Here is a 15561-nt window from a genome sequence, read left to right on the forward strand (position 1 = left end):
CACAATCGAATTGACTCCAGAGCAGGGTCTTATTATTGAGCATCACTGAAGCAAGAAACAAACTATCTCCAACTATTATTGGGCTGCTGGGATATGAAACGGTCCTCCTCCTCTTCCTCTTCTTCTTCTTCTTCTTCTTCTTCTTCTTCGTATTCATTCTTCATCAATACACGCTCTTAACCATTGTGTTCCACCAGTCGAGATCCAAAGCCTGCAGCAACGATTCTATTCTCAGAGACTTGGCCGCCGGAGAATTCAATGCCTTCCTTTGGATCTCTCTCATCGCCGTCACAGCTCTGTTGGTTCGGAAGCTCTTCGACCTGCTTCGCTTATGGGCCACTGCAACTTCATTTCCCGCCAAAATCTCACTGGTCCGTTCCTTTCCCGCCAATTGCTGCTCTTTTGGAGTAATTAGCTTTGCTCGTAGTGAAACTGAAGCATGTAAATACACAAATGTTATACTAGCTTCATGGTTTTGCCTAGGTCTTTTTAGATTCCAGAAATTGAACAAGTAAACAAGTAGGAATTTTTTTTTTTTTTTTCTCTTTGAATTTGATTGTGGATTTTTCATGCGGTGAATTTGAATTTGGTGAAGAACATAGAGCATTGACCATTGACTCTTGTCTTTGGTACTCAGAGGTGTTATAGTGATTTGCACAAGAAACATGGCTCTGTTGTGAAGTTGTGGCTGGGACGGACGCAGCTTTAGTGCCGATAAAGGATCCAACTCTTATCAAAGAGATGCTACTAAAGGCTGCAGATAAGTTGCCTATGACTGGGAGGGTATTCCATTTGGCCTTTGGAAGGTCAAGTCTCTTTGCTTCTTCTTTGGACGAGGTATCAGCTCCTTTTCTCACTTCCTCTGCTACTTGGCTATTTCTATTTGCAACAGGGAAAAGGAGGGTGGTCCCCCGAGAAGTGTTAGACAAATGGAAGGTTTTAGAGATGTTGTGGAGGTCTTTTCCTTCAAGGATATTGGTTTCTCTGGCCCGAGTTTCACGTGGAGAGGAAAACGGGGTGGGGAGATCATAAAGACCAGGTTGGATAGGTTCCTGGTTACTCCAGGTTGGTATGATATGTTTCCGGTCTCCCGGGTTACTCATCTATTACCTACCAAGTCCGATCACCTCCCCATTCTTCTGGAAGTGCGAGAGTGCAGACCACAGAGAAAGAAGAAGAGGAAAAAACGGTTTAAATTTGAAGAATTGTGGCTTCGTGATGATGAGTGCAGCAAGGTAGTGGAACAAGGATGGAGTAGTGTGGGTGGGGTTGATCCTTTTTCTACTATTTGTCATAAAATAAAAGAAACACGAAGGGGTCTTATGGAATGGAGTGAGGTCCGTTATGGCTCCATAAAGAAGGATATTAAGGACATTCAAGAGAAGCTTGTGGTGTTCTATGATTCCGCTATTTCTTCTCCACCGGATTCTGCAAGACTTGCCTTAGAAGATCGGTTAAATGAGTTACTGTTGAAAGAACAAGATTTTTGGAAACAAAGGGCGAAGGTTTTTTGGCTTTCTGAAGGTGATTTAAATACACGTTTCTTTCATCAACGTGCAAGTAACCGAAGGAAGAAAAATAGAATTAAAGGGTTATTGGATGAGAATGGCACTTGGTGTACAGCTGATGGTGAGATAGAAAACATTGTACTAAATTATTATCGGACACTCTTCACTTCTTCCCAACCGGCAGGAATGGATGATGTTGCGTCGGTGCTGCCGTGTTTTATTACTGAGGAGATGAACAATATTTTGGCTGGGGATATCACATTCGATGAAGTTTACAAGGCGCTCAAACAGATGCATCCAGCCAAGGCACCTGGCCCTGATGGATTTGCACCATGCTTTTACCAACACTTCTGGTACCTTGTTGGTAATGATGTCACTATGGCGGTGCGTTGCTTTATGGAATCAGATGGGATGATAAGTCAGATTAATTGCACGAATGTTACTCTTATCCCAAAAGTCAAGGTTCCGGAACATGTCAATCAACTAAGACCGATTAGTTTGTGCAACGTGATATACAAGATTGGCTCCAAAGTGCTCGCAAATAGGCTGAAGCCACTGCTACAGGATCTTATTTCACCTTATCAAAGTGCATTCGTACCTGGGAGGCTAATCTCTGATAATTCTCTAGCTGCTTTCGAGATCTCTCATTTCTTGAAGAGGAGGAGAAGAGGACATGTTGGCTATGGGGCTTTAAAACTCGACATGAGCAAAGCCTATGATCGAGTTGAGTGGGGTTTCTTGGATAGGGTTATGCAGCAGCTTGGTTTTTGCCCTAAATGGCGTGGTTGGGTGATGCGATGTGTGACGACTGTCTCCTATTCTTTTATAGTGAACGGGACTCCTAGGGGACGTGTGGTCCCATCCCGGGGACTAAGGCAAGGAGACTCCATCTCGCCCTATCTTTTCCTTATTTGTGCAGAGACTTTATCCAGGTTGATCCTAAAGGCAGAAGACATGGGCAGCATTCATGGCGTAAGAATTTGCACAGGTGCACCCCCTATTTCTCATCTTTTCTTTGCTGATGACTCCTTCATTTTCTTCAAGGCAGAAACAGATGAATGTGATGTTCTAAAGAGAATGTTTGAGCAGTATGAAAAAGCGTCTGGTCAGATGATAAACTTTGACAAGAGTTGTGTTTCCTTTAGTAAGAATGTCAAAAGAGCAAAGCAAGATGAGCTGGCTGCAAGTCTTAGGGTTCTGCGTGTGGACAAACATGACAAGTACTTGGGTTTACCTACGGAAATTAGCTATTCCAAATCCGAGGCTTTTAATTTTCTATCTGAAAAGGTTAGAAAACGCACTCAAGGTTGGAGAGCGAAGACTTTAAGTGCTGCTGGCAAGGAGATCATGATCAAAGCGGTTGCGCAATCTATCCCAACCTATGTTATGAGCTGTTTTGAACTACCAAAACATTTGTGCTTGGAGATGCATCGTCTGATGGCACAGTTTTGGTGGGGAGATAAAAGTAATGATAAAAAGATACATTGGCTTGCTTGGGAGAAGTTGTGTGTTCCAAAGGCTGAAGGTGGGCTTGGTTTCCGAAACATGGTGCAGTTCAATCAAGCTCTACTTGCGAAGCAAGGTTGGAGAATCATCCAAAACCCTAACTCTTTGTTAGCTAGACTATACAAGGCGAAGTATTTTCCGAATTGTGATTTCATGAAAGCTGAGGCAAGTAGTGGGTCTTCTTATGCATGGAAGAGTATTTTGTTTGGAAGGGAATTGCTACGTAAGGGACTTAGGCTACAGGTGGGAAACGGTAGTCAGATTGCAGTGTGGACAGATCAATGGTTGCCTTTACCCCATTCCTTCAGGCCCATCTCAACGCCTAAGGAGGGTTTGGAGACACTTAGGGTGGATGAGCTTATTGATCAAGAGGAGAATGAGTGGCATATGTTCTTGTTACAGGAGCTTTTCATGCCTCTGGAGGTGAATTTGATAGCAAGTATTCCTCTAAGTTTGCGGAGGCCAGTGGATAGGTGGGTCTGGCATCATGATAAAAAGGGTATGTATGATGTTAAAAGTGGTTACCATATTGCTAGAATTGTGGACGGTGCGACTGAACGTGCATCATGTTCTACTGGTCCAGTTGGGTTAAATGGAAAATATTGGAAGCTTGTTTGGCATGCTCGGATTCCTCCCAAAGTTCGGATGTTTATTTGGAGATTGTTAAAAGGTATTCTTCCCACAAAGCATGAGCTATGCAAAAAGGTGGCACTCCCAGACTTTGAGTGTGTCTTTTGTCATGGTGCTGGTGAGCATGGCCTACATCTATTTAGAGATTGTAGCTATATTGCATGCTTTTGGGCTCTTGGAGAGCTGGACTTGAAAGTTGTTGATGTTATGGCTGCAAGTTTGGAAGAATGGGTGAAGAATGTAATTGATGTAATTACTGAGCACCACCGTAACCTTTTCTTTGTCTACTTGTGGGTTATATGGTCAGAGCGAAACAACTTGGTATGGAATGGTAGTGTCTTCAATGCGTACAATGCTGCACAATGGGCGTCCAAGTTTCTTGGTGAGTATCAACAAGTCCATCCAACACGGCAGAAGAAGTCGGGAAGGACACGAGCTAAGTGGGAAAACCCTCCTACAGGTAGACTTAAGATCAACATAGATGGCAGTTACAGGCCCGAGTCTGGTGATGGTGGTATTGGTGTAGTGATACGTGATGACAAAGGTTCGTGCATGGCAGCTATGGCGCGGTATTTTCCTAATGTCCTTTCTGCTTTCCATATGGAGGCAGAGGCCTGCCGGGCAGGTCTTCTCTTGGCTATTTACCAAGAATGGGACGAATTCATACTTGAGAGTGATTGCTCACTGATGGTGGCTGCATTGAATCAGAATTTGGAGGACCGATCTGAAGTTGGGCGCATTATCGATGATTGTAAGTCATATTTGACATCATTACACTCAATTAAGATCTCTCATGTCTTCCGGGAAGCAAATGGTGTAGCTAATCGATTAGCTCATCTTGCTAGGTCTAAGTTTCTTAATGATGTATGGTTAGAGGAGGCTCCTGTTATTATTCAGGATGTCCTCTATGAGGATCTTTGTAATTGCACTCGAGGTCAAGGCTCTACGTCCCCCTCGATGCATAGTTTTTAATTCAATAAGACGGGCGTGGGGATGAGCCTCCCAGTCTGGCTGGGTTCCAAACCCCTTTCAAAAAAAAAAAAAAGAAAGAAATGAGATTATAAAATTTTGTAAAATATATTGTATTCCCATCGGGAATGAAGATACCATTTTTGCCCCATGTCAAGGGAAATGAGATATACATGTGTCTTAAGCTATAAATGATATAGCTCGTGTTCATTAATAGATATTGGAGCAATAGTCTGTGCATGCAGACCTAACGCTCTACCATCTGAAAAATGAACATTAATAAAAAAACCCCATTAATGTCGTCACAGGTAAAAAAGGGAAAGACATAAGAATTGAACATAAAGCTAAAAAGTGGCAATATGGTTAATGGTGTTAAATACAAATACCAATTACACAAAAGAACTTTTTTTATTGATGTAGCTAGAAATTTCTTACAAAGATGCAGACAAAGAGAAGAAAGTGTTTCTAACTACAAGGGAAGATACGCAGGTGAAGGGATCGATGATCCTCTTCTTACAAAGTGATTCTTACACATACAATTGAAAACTAACTCTAATTTACATAAAGTAACTCTAGTTGACTAACTATAGTTACAAAATTGACCTAATTAGGGTTACAATCTATCAAGTCACTAGCCATGGTTAGGTTCATGTGACACCTAAATCTATCTATAAACTTCTACAGCCTTTAAAGTGACTGTGGACTTTTTATCTGTTGTCGTTTTTACCTGTATTGCCGTGTAGGTCTATTACGCTTTCATTACATTTTCTAAATTGTGATTACCCACTTCATCTAATCTCAAACTCTAATTTGAGTTGGAATTAACTTCTTCTTGGCACAGTAAATATGTCATTTCTTCAATGTGTTTAGGAGCAGGTTGGTAGCTGCTTGTCATGTGTGAGATGAAAACTCTCCGGCCATCTGTTAGTTTAGCCTTAGACTGGCCTGGAAATAAGGTTGGGTTGGCCTTTGTTCTGAAATTCATATTTATTGTAAAATTCATAATCAAGAACAGGTAATGCAAGGCCTGTTTCTAGAGCATTCGGAATCCCTGAATGTCAAAGACAAAGGCATCCCAAAAACTCAGCTTCATAATAATCCATGATGACTGGAATCTTGTAGCCATTGAATGGGGAATAGCTAACCAACATGTTTTCCAAAGTTTAAATTCTATTGAGATAAAAGATTTTCCTCAATTTATTAAAACAATGGTGTGTCATGTAGTAAAAAGCTACAGACTGTCTTAAGTACTTAACATTCAACATTGTAAGTTGAATTGGCTGGAGAGAAAGAGACAAGTTCTTCCAACTATACCAAATATGGTTGTTGACAGAAACATAGGAAATCAAGTTAACCAGGTTATGGTTCTTAATGAAGAAGGCAACAGGTTAATCAACACCCTCAACATGGAGCGATACGAAATCAAATGTGGAGTTCAATTAAAACAAGTAGCAGTGGAGGTCAGACAAAGCAACTTGCTGAAGCTGACAAATATATGGAGTTTTTGTCACACACATGGCAAGAAGCTTCCAACCTACTACCGAATAACAGAAGGAAGAAGAAGAATTGTTCGCTACCATGGCCATAGATGTTGAACAAATGACATATTTACTATGCGAAGAAGAATTTAATTCTAACTCAAATTAGAGTTTGGGATTAGATGAAGTGAGTTATCATAATTTAGAAAACGTCATGGAAGCGTAGTGAACTCACAAAGCACTATTGGTGGAAACGACAACAAATAAAAAGTCTACAGTCGCTTCGAAGGCGGTAGAAGTTTGTTAATAGAATTAGATGTCGCTTTAACCTAACCATGGTTTGTGACTTGATAGATTGTAACCCTAGCTAGGTCAATTTTGTAACCATAGTTAACTAGTATTACTTTATGTAAATTAGAGTTAGTTTTCAATTGCATATACAGGACTTACTTTGTAATAAGAGGATCGTCAATCCCTTCACTTGCGTAGCTTCCCTTGTAGTTAGAAACACTTCCATTCTCTGTCTACACTTTTATAAGAAATTTCAAGCTACATCTATATAAAAGTTCATTTGTGTAATTAGTATTGGAGCAATATATATATATATATATATATATATCATATAAACATTCTAAAGGTTCTGTTATAAAATATTTTGCCATTTATATTTCATAGATAGTACATAAAATCGGTTCTCTTGTGCTTAAAACAGATTCGTGATAAGCCTAACAACCATCACTTGGTTTAAATGGCTATAGACGGATATAAGCTTTGAGAGAATATGAATTTTACTATGAAATATCAATGTCATAACTTTGTATGACAAAGTTTAAACACTAGAAGATGGACACAGAAATATTATATTGAAGAGATAAGTACTAAAACTTAATTTACATAATAAGAATACTTACTAGATGGATATGTATAAGGCATAAACTTGATACTTTGAGTTTCCTCAAGCCTTTAAGTTTTAATGAATATGTACAGGCTCTTCTTAAGCTCTGATGCTAGTTACACAGGAACTTTTTATTGCTATTGTTGGAAATTTCTTATAAAGATTAAAAGATATAGACAAAGGAAGGAAGGTGTTGTTTAAGTACAAAGAAGCTGGTGAAGTGAAGGGATCGATGATCCTCTTCTTACAACAATGAGTCTTATATATACAATTGAAGACGAACTTTAGTTTACATAAAGTAACTCTAGTTAACTAATTATGGTTACAACAATTACCTAACTAGGGTTACATTTGATCAATCACCAACCATGGTTAGGTTAACGTGACATATCCTGTACAAACTTTTACTACCTTCGAAGGGACTGTAGACTTTTAATCATCTGTCGTCTTTTGAGGTAGCGTTGTGTGGGTCCACTATGCATCCATAGCATTTTTCAGATTTTGGTCGCCCACATCATCTGATCCCAAACTCTGGTTTGAATTGAAATTAACCTCTTCCTGGATTAGTAAATGTGACATTTCTTCAATATCTTGTGCAAAAAGAATATCTTCATTCTCGGTTGGAATGTAATATATTTAAAAAAAATTTATTATCTCATTATTTATTTTCATTTCTTTCTTTCTTTTTCATATTTTGTTCCCGGCATTATCGGGATTTGCACTTGTTTTAGTGCAATTGCTTCTTCTTGTTCTTTTTCCTTTTCTAAGTCACTATTCATGACTATATGGGGTTTAGTTTCTTGTAAACCTAACTTTTGTGAAAATTCTAGTTTCCCCACTTTTGACTTCGAGCTCTCTTATATCTAAAGTAGAGGTTTTTTTTTTTTTTTTCCAGATGATTGGAATTCTATAGCAACTGGTTTGCTACTACTAGGACTTTTTTCTATAAAGTTATTAAATAACCATTGTTTTGGTACTTCTAAGTCTTTCCAATGTAATAGTGTTGGTTGTTTTTCGGTGTTGAATGGTCTTGTTTCAAACGATTCGACTATATTTTTATCTAATTCTTTTAAAGATGTTTGAGGGAGCCTAGTTAACCCATGTATTGTTCTCCATTGGATTGCTAAATCCTGGGAATTGTGATCCATACTTAAATTTTTAAGTTGAATTTTAATTTTTATTGAATTTTCAATATTTTTATCTGTTATGGATAGAAAGTAATTTGGTTTGATGTTAAACCAAACTATTCCATATACAAGGTTAGATTGGATTCCTTCAATCATTGATTGAAGTGGATTATTCAGTCTTTTATCAAAACCTACAGCAAGTATTGGTGTATCCAAATCTTGCCTAAATAATGCAGTTATAGTGATCTGGATTAGACCAATATGAACATATCTTATATCTAAATATTTTTTCTTCCATCTTTCTATTCTCTTTTTATCAAACAACGAGATTTTCATTATTCTTTCTTCAGTACATTGAGTTGTGGTGTTTCCACTGAATTGCTCAAATATTCTATGAGAAAATATGTAAAATCTATAATTTTTATAAATGACATTGAGTTGTCATTACATAACCCAAAGCATAAAAAATGCAGACGTTACATTTGCGATGAAGAAAAACACTATGCTCCAAAATGTCTTTAAAAAGGAAAAAAAAAATATCAAAAAGATGGTAAAAATGGTTGTAGAAAACAATCTAGAAATACTGTTAAGAGAAGAAATTTCTGACGATGAAGACATACTCTATGAGCTAGAAATAGAAAGTGATAGCTCAGATGAAGAAGAATACATCTTTATGCTAAAAGATCATATTGAAGATAATTCTAAGGAAGAACTTCAGAATATAAAATTAAAAGATGTTATTGGAGAAGAAATAAGTTTTTCTAATGAACAGCTACATAATTTAGAAAAAGTTAAATATTATATAAACAAAGAAGTCATTTATAAAAATATAGATTTCAAATATTTTCTCATAGAATATTTGAGCAATTAAATGGAAACACCACAGCTCAATGTATTGAAGAATGATATTATAAAAAATTGTACAACTGCAAGTTTCTCTCTTAACTCGAGAAACCCTAAGGCCCTATACCGTTTCAACTCTTTCTCGTCCGGCGGCGCCCAGATGTCGGTGCTGGCCTCCGGCCTCGCCTACCGTCATGGGGTTTGCTGCCGGATGGGAGATCTACATGCCCATAGGGCTTGGTCGGAGGAATTTGCACGGGTTTGGTCAGAAGGTGCGGCTGGGTAGGCGGCGAAGGCAGTGTTTGTGTTGTACGGTCTGACGGCCGATCTCTGCTGCTGGGTTTTTGGAGCGGCGGTGCCATGTTTCGAAGCCTGGATCAGGGATTTGTTTCTGTGTTGATCCATGTCGCTATGGCGTGGCTCGGAGCGGTTTGGATCGATCGCCGATGGTGTGGTGGGGCGGCTCGTGGCGATGCTGGTCTGGTGATGTGGGTCGGCCGGAACTTGGCCGGACAGTGATGCAAGACGGGTCGTTGGTGGGAGAAGGTGGACTTGGACCGTACCAGAATGATGGGCTTGATGCCAATTCCTTGGTGGACTACCCTATTGGGCCACGAAATGTTGGGCTGGGGTTCTGCCCTAGTCCATTGTTATTTTGGGCTAAGGTTTAGGCCCTTAGCCCAACCCTATGTTTTTAGTTTTTGTCTAATTACAATAATGTTTCTTGTATTAGGAACCTATATCTCTAGCGCCTCCGGCGTAGTACCAATGGAGGATCCCTGCTACCTCTGCGTATTTGATTGTCTAATGAGTAGGTCTATTTCTATGTACCACTGTGGATACTAAAACTATCTTCTTGTCTGCCTATGTCCTTAAATGGCAACGGAAGAGTATGTAACGGCTTATTCTGTCTTGTGATGAATGATATTATTGCCCTCTGGTTGATTCAAAAAAAATGTACTGAAGAATGAACAATGGAAATCCCGTTGTTTGATAAAAAGAGAATAGAAAGATGGAGGAAAAATATCTAGATATAAGATATGTTTATTTAGTCTAATCCAGATAACTATAATTGCATTATTTAGGCAAAGTTTGGATACACCAATACTTGCTGTAATTTTTAATAAAAGACTGAATAATCCACTTCAGTCAATGATTGAAGGAATCCAATCTAACCTTGTAAATGGAATAGTTTGGTTTAACATCAAATCAAATTACTTTCTATCCATAACAGAAAGAAATATTGAAAATTCAATAAAAATAAAGATTCAACTTGAAAATGTAAGTATGGATCACAATTCCGAGGATTTAGCAATCTAATGGAGAATAATATATGGGCTAACTAGGCTCCCTCAAAGCTCTTTAAAAGAATTAGCTAAAAATATAGTCGAATTGTTTGAACCAAGACTATTCGACACCGAAATACAACCAACAATATTACATTGGAAAGACTTAGAAGTATCAAAACAATAGTTATTTAATAACTTTGTCGGAGAAAGTCCTAGTAGTAGCAAACCAGCTACTATAGAATTCCAATCATCTGAAAAAGCCTTTACTTTAGATATAAGAGAGCTCAAAGTCAAAAGTGGGAACTAGAATTTCCACAAAAGTTAGGTTTACGTACAAGAAACTGAACATATAGTCATGAATAATGACTTAGAAAAAGAAAAAGAAGAAGAAGAAGCAATTGCACTAAAACAAGTGCAAATCCCGATTATGCCGGGAACAAATTATGAAAAAGAAAAAGAATGAAATGAAAATAAATAATGAGATAAATATTTTTTTTTGAAATGTATTACATTCCAACTGGGAATGAAGATATTCTTTTTGCCCCTAGCCAAGGGAAAAAGAGATATACCTATGTCTTAGGAGAATTTAAGTTTGCTGGCTATAAACCATATAGTCTTTGTTCATTAATAGATACAGCAGGAACAATCTGTGTATGCAGACCTAATGCTCTACCACCAGAAAAATGGACATTAATGAAACACCCCATTAATGTCAAGGAAAAGATATAAAGATTTAACATAAAGCTATAAAAGTAGCAATATGGTTAAATGGTGCTAAATACATAATACCAAAAATTATAGCTTTTCCTGAAATGAATGGTGATGTTATATTAGGCAATAACTTTACTTTTGTCTATTAAACCTATTCTTATAGACATAGAGTACGTAGCCCTTAATGTCAACAATGGAATTAATGATGGAATTCACAAAATTCCATTCCTACAACAACATAAGTATAAGTTGTCATAAAAGTTTTGCTCCAAGCCGGTGTGGAGACCAAGACCAAGAAATAACTGAACTCAAACTCACTAAAACAGACCTTACCAAAAAAAAATATAGTAAGACAAATGTTCAAGTACTCGGTGAAAAACACTGGGTATATAAAATCTTAAAAGAAAATTTTAGTGAAGATCCATTAAAACTTTGGTAAAAAAAAAGCCTCAAGGTACTGTGCTCTTAAACTTAGAAATCCTGAAGTAATAATAAGGGGCAAACCAATGATCTCTACTAGGCAAAATATCAATGAATTTGATATTCAAATAAAAGAATTAAAAGAAAAGCATCTCATTGAAGAAACTATGAGTCCACACTCTAGTCTTGCATTTATGGTAAGGAACCATGCAGAAATTAAAAGAGGAAAAACGTGTATGGTCCTGCTCACCTAAAGGACAGTTTTTAAGAGACTGTGAGGGACAGGTGAATCTGACGGCTGAAAATAAATGCACAGTTTTAAATTGTTATAATTTCTGCTTTTATATTTAATACATGTGGTTGAGATGCATTTGTCCCTCACAGTCCCTTAAAACTGTCCCTTAGGTGAGTAAGTTGCATCAACTATAAGTGTTTAAATGAACAATTAGAAATCGATGGATATTTTAACCCTCGAAAAGATGTCTTACTCAGTCAAACTAAATGTGCTAAAATCTTTAGTAAATTTGATTGTAAATCTGGATTTTGGCAACTAAAACTAGCAGATGAGTTAAAATCATTGACTGCCTTTAGTACTCCATGTGGACACTACCACTGGAATGTTATGCCTTTTGGATTTAAACATAACCCCTTAGGTATTTCGAAGATGGATGGACAGTATCTTTAAAGACCTTAAAGAATTCTGTGTTGTATATATAGATGATATCTTAATTTTCTCTAAAAACAGAGAAGATCATAAGAAACATCTTCAAATTCTTTGTAGTAAATTCAAAAAACATGGGATTATACTATCACCCAAGAAAATAGACATAGAACAAGAATCTATAGATTTTCTTGGAATAGCTTTAAACCATTCAGGAATAAAGCTCCAAGAACATATAGTCTCTAAAGTAAGAGACTAGCCTCAAGAATTAACTAATAAAAAACAGTTACAGAATTTGTTAGGAATTTTAAACTATGGAAGAAACTTTATTAAACGTTTATCTCGAAAAGAGATCCCTTTAGTAGAAAAATTAGAGAAAAATAAGGAATTTTGTGGGATAGAAAAAGACAAAAGAATATTATAACAAATTAAACAGGATTTGAACCAAATCCCTGAAGTTTATTTCCCAAAATATAGAGATAAATTAATCTTAGAAACAGATGCTTCTGATAATTTTTGGGGATGTGTATTAAAAGCAATCCTTGCAGAAAAATGAGAAGAAAAGATTCTTCCCATGAATGAAAATTCAATAAGGGTTAGAAAACTATTCCCAAAAAACTTCAAAAAGAAGAATTAATATGTAGATATAATTGTAGTAAATTCAAACCAAATGAGAGTACGGCGGCAGACCTTGCCAGACCGACGGATCTAGTGCGGCGAGCTCACACCGTTGCGGGTATCGGATGATCAACTTGGGTTGTCACTAGTTCATGTTTGATAGAGCACTCGAAGGGGTCGATCTGTTGCAGAGGCTGTCCCCAAGCAGCCTACTGCATTGCATCCACAGTCGGTGCAATGAGGACGCGGTCTTGATTCCGATTGGTGTGCTAGTGATTGGTTTTGTTCTTAACTTCAATCGATTTTGGACTTGGATTGACGTGTTAATCTGCACTTGCAAGGGCAGTATATTTACTTGCAAGTTTTTGGCGCTTGATAAACTGTTGGCAAGGCCGGCCGTCGAACAATTTGGCGACGGCGATGGCGCAGCCTAGGGCTTCTGCCCAGTTTAGTCGGGTTTGGGCTGGGGTATTTGGCCCTTGGCTCAAATCTTGGTTGTTGGGCCCTGTTTTATGGGCTTGTAAGGAGCGTGCCTTGCCACCCTCACTTGTCACTTAGTGATGAGAGTGGGCCTAGTCTAAGAGGTGGACCTTCTTGTCACGCCCCTGATTTTTAACACAAATAAAAATCGATATATAATCCCATAATTACATATGCGTGAACATTCAGCCATCAATACAAATACCTAGAAACTTTTTTTCCTTTTAACTCAAGTACATATTGATGCCTTGAACCTACTATGTTAATATTGACCCGCTCCATGGAGTCATATATTACATAAGCTTACAAATTAAATTGTCAACAACAAGATAAAACGTAAATGCTCCTCAGAGTATACTACAACGGAAGTCCTTATCAAAAATAAGGTCATAGAAATAGCTTCCTACCGTAAGGCTGCAAGGGCGCAACCTCAGCTTCAACCACGATTATCTTATCCTGCAGGATTAACCCCTACACCGTTTGAATAGTGTATCGGGTTGTCACACAACAAACCCGGTAAGCTTTTGCAATCCCGTATGAGTACTCAAGACAGTTAACACAACTCACACCAGAAATAAGGAAGACAACTCACGCTTTGATTCCTTAAAACACGAAATAAAGGAGAATAACTCACACTTTAATTTCCTTTCAAATCGAAATATAGAAAACAACTCACACCTTGAATTCTATCAAATGTACCATAACCGTACCATAGAAAGCAGCTCACACCTTGATTTCTATCAAATAAAACATAGAAAACAACTCACACCTTGAATTCTATCAAATGTACCATAACCGTACCATAGAAAGCAACTCACACCTTGATTTCTATCAATAAAACATAGAAAACAACTCACACCTTGAATTCTATCAAATGTACCATAACCGTACCATAGAAAGCAACTCACACCTTGATTTCTATCAAATCGTTAATAAGGAAAACAACTTGCACCTTGTCCCCTTAAAAACCGTTAATAAGGAAGCAACTCACACCTTGTTCCCTAAAAAAAAGTAATGTCATGAGTTATCAATAACCAATTCTCGTTACCCCATGAATTACCCATATGGCAGACAGATTAGAGCTCTAACTAAAAACGTAACCACTTGTCCGGCCAAAGACGTGATTACCTGATATTCTGCCCAAGGTCATAGACCTTCGATCCTCGGGCCGCACAGTCCCTTGGAGCAAAACATTAAAGGAGTCACACTGGACCCAAAATGTTACACAAATCGCAACGCTTTTGAAAACAATCGAAATCAATATTTCCATAATCATTGTTTTCCAAAAAGTCATAATACAAAACAATAAAGAGCATCAATTCATGCATATTGTTTTCATACCCAAATCTCAACGCTTTTCCCAAGGTCATAGACCTTCAGTCCTCGGGCCGCACAGTCCCTTGGAGCAAAACATTAAAGGAGTCGCACTGGACCCAAAATGTTACACAAATCGCAACGCTTTTGAAAACAATCGAAATCAACATTTCCAAAATCATTGTTTTCCAAAAAGCCATAACACAAAACAATAAAGAGCATCAATTCATGTCTATTGTTTTCGTACACAAATCTCAACGCTTTTCAAAACAAATCGAAATCAATCATTTCCACAAATCATTTGTTTTCCAAAAGCCACAACCCAAAACAATAAAAAGCATCATTTCATGCATATTGTTTTCATAAATCCACAAACCACCAAAACATATATATTTCACGTAAATATATATATATGTAGTCATCCGCTCAGGAATGCCTACTAATACCAACTATAGTTTGCAGTTACTAAATAACTCTCAAAACGATATGGTAAGTCTGTTCGTGAATGAACTTCGTGAGATTACTCACCTCGAAACTCCCACTGCGTCTTCAATACAGAACAAGGCAGCCAATCCACAAAATTGCAGTCCAAGGAGTACTACGTCACGTACCTAAGGAATTACAGCTCTGATTTAGTCAACGAATTACAAGGAATAACGTTCGAAACCCTAAATCGAACCAAAATTCCCAAGGTGACGCCAAATGAGGCGAAACCACATCCGAGACCACCCAATGTCTCCGGAATACGTATGCGATCAATATGTCAAAATCACAAGTCGATCGGTCGCTGAAATCCTCACGGATCGAATCATCAAACAGTCCGAAACCATAAAAATCATAACTTAATCATACGATCTCCAAAAATTGCATATTATATATCGAAACGCTCGTATTGACGAGTAGAAGATATATAATACCAGAAACTATCCCTTACATGGCCGGAAGGCCGCCAAAACGCCGCCACAGTCGACGGTACAACCACCACAACCACCACCGGCCAAAACTCAAAACCACAACAATCAAGCCATCCAGAAATATTCATCATGAAGAGTAGAGCAACTTTCATACCTGGATCTAAGTCTGGTTCAGCCTAGATCGTCCTAGATCAAGCT

This window comes from Rosa chinensis, chromosome 1 (assembly GCF_002994745.2).
Source record: "Rosa chinensis cultivar Old Blush chromosome 1, RchiOBHm-V2, whole genome shotgun sequence".
Lineage (NCBI taxonomy): Eukaryota > Viridiplantae > Streptophyta > Magnoliopsida > Rosales > Rosaceae > Rosa > Rosa chinensis.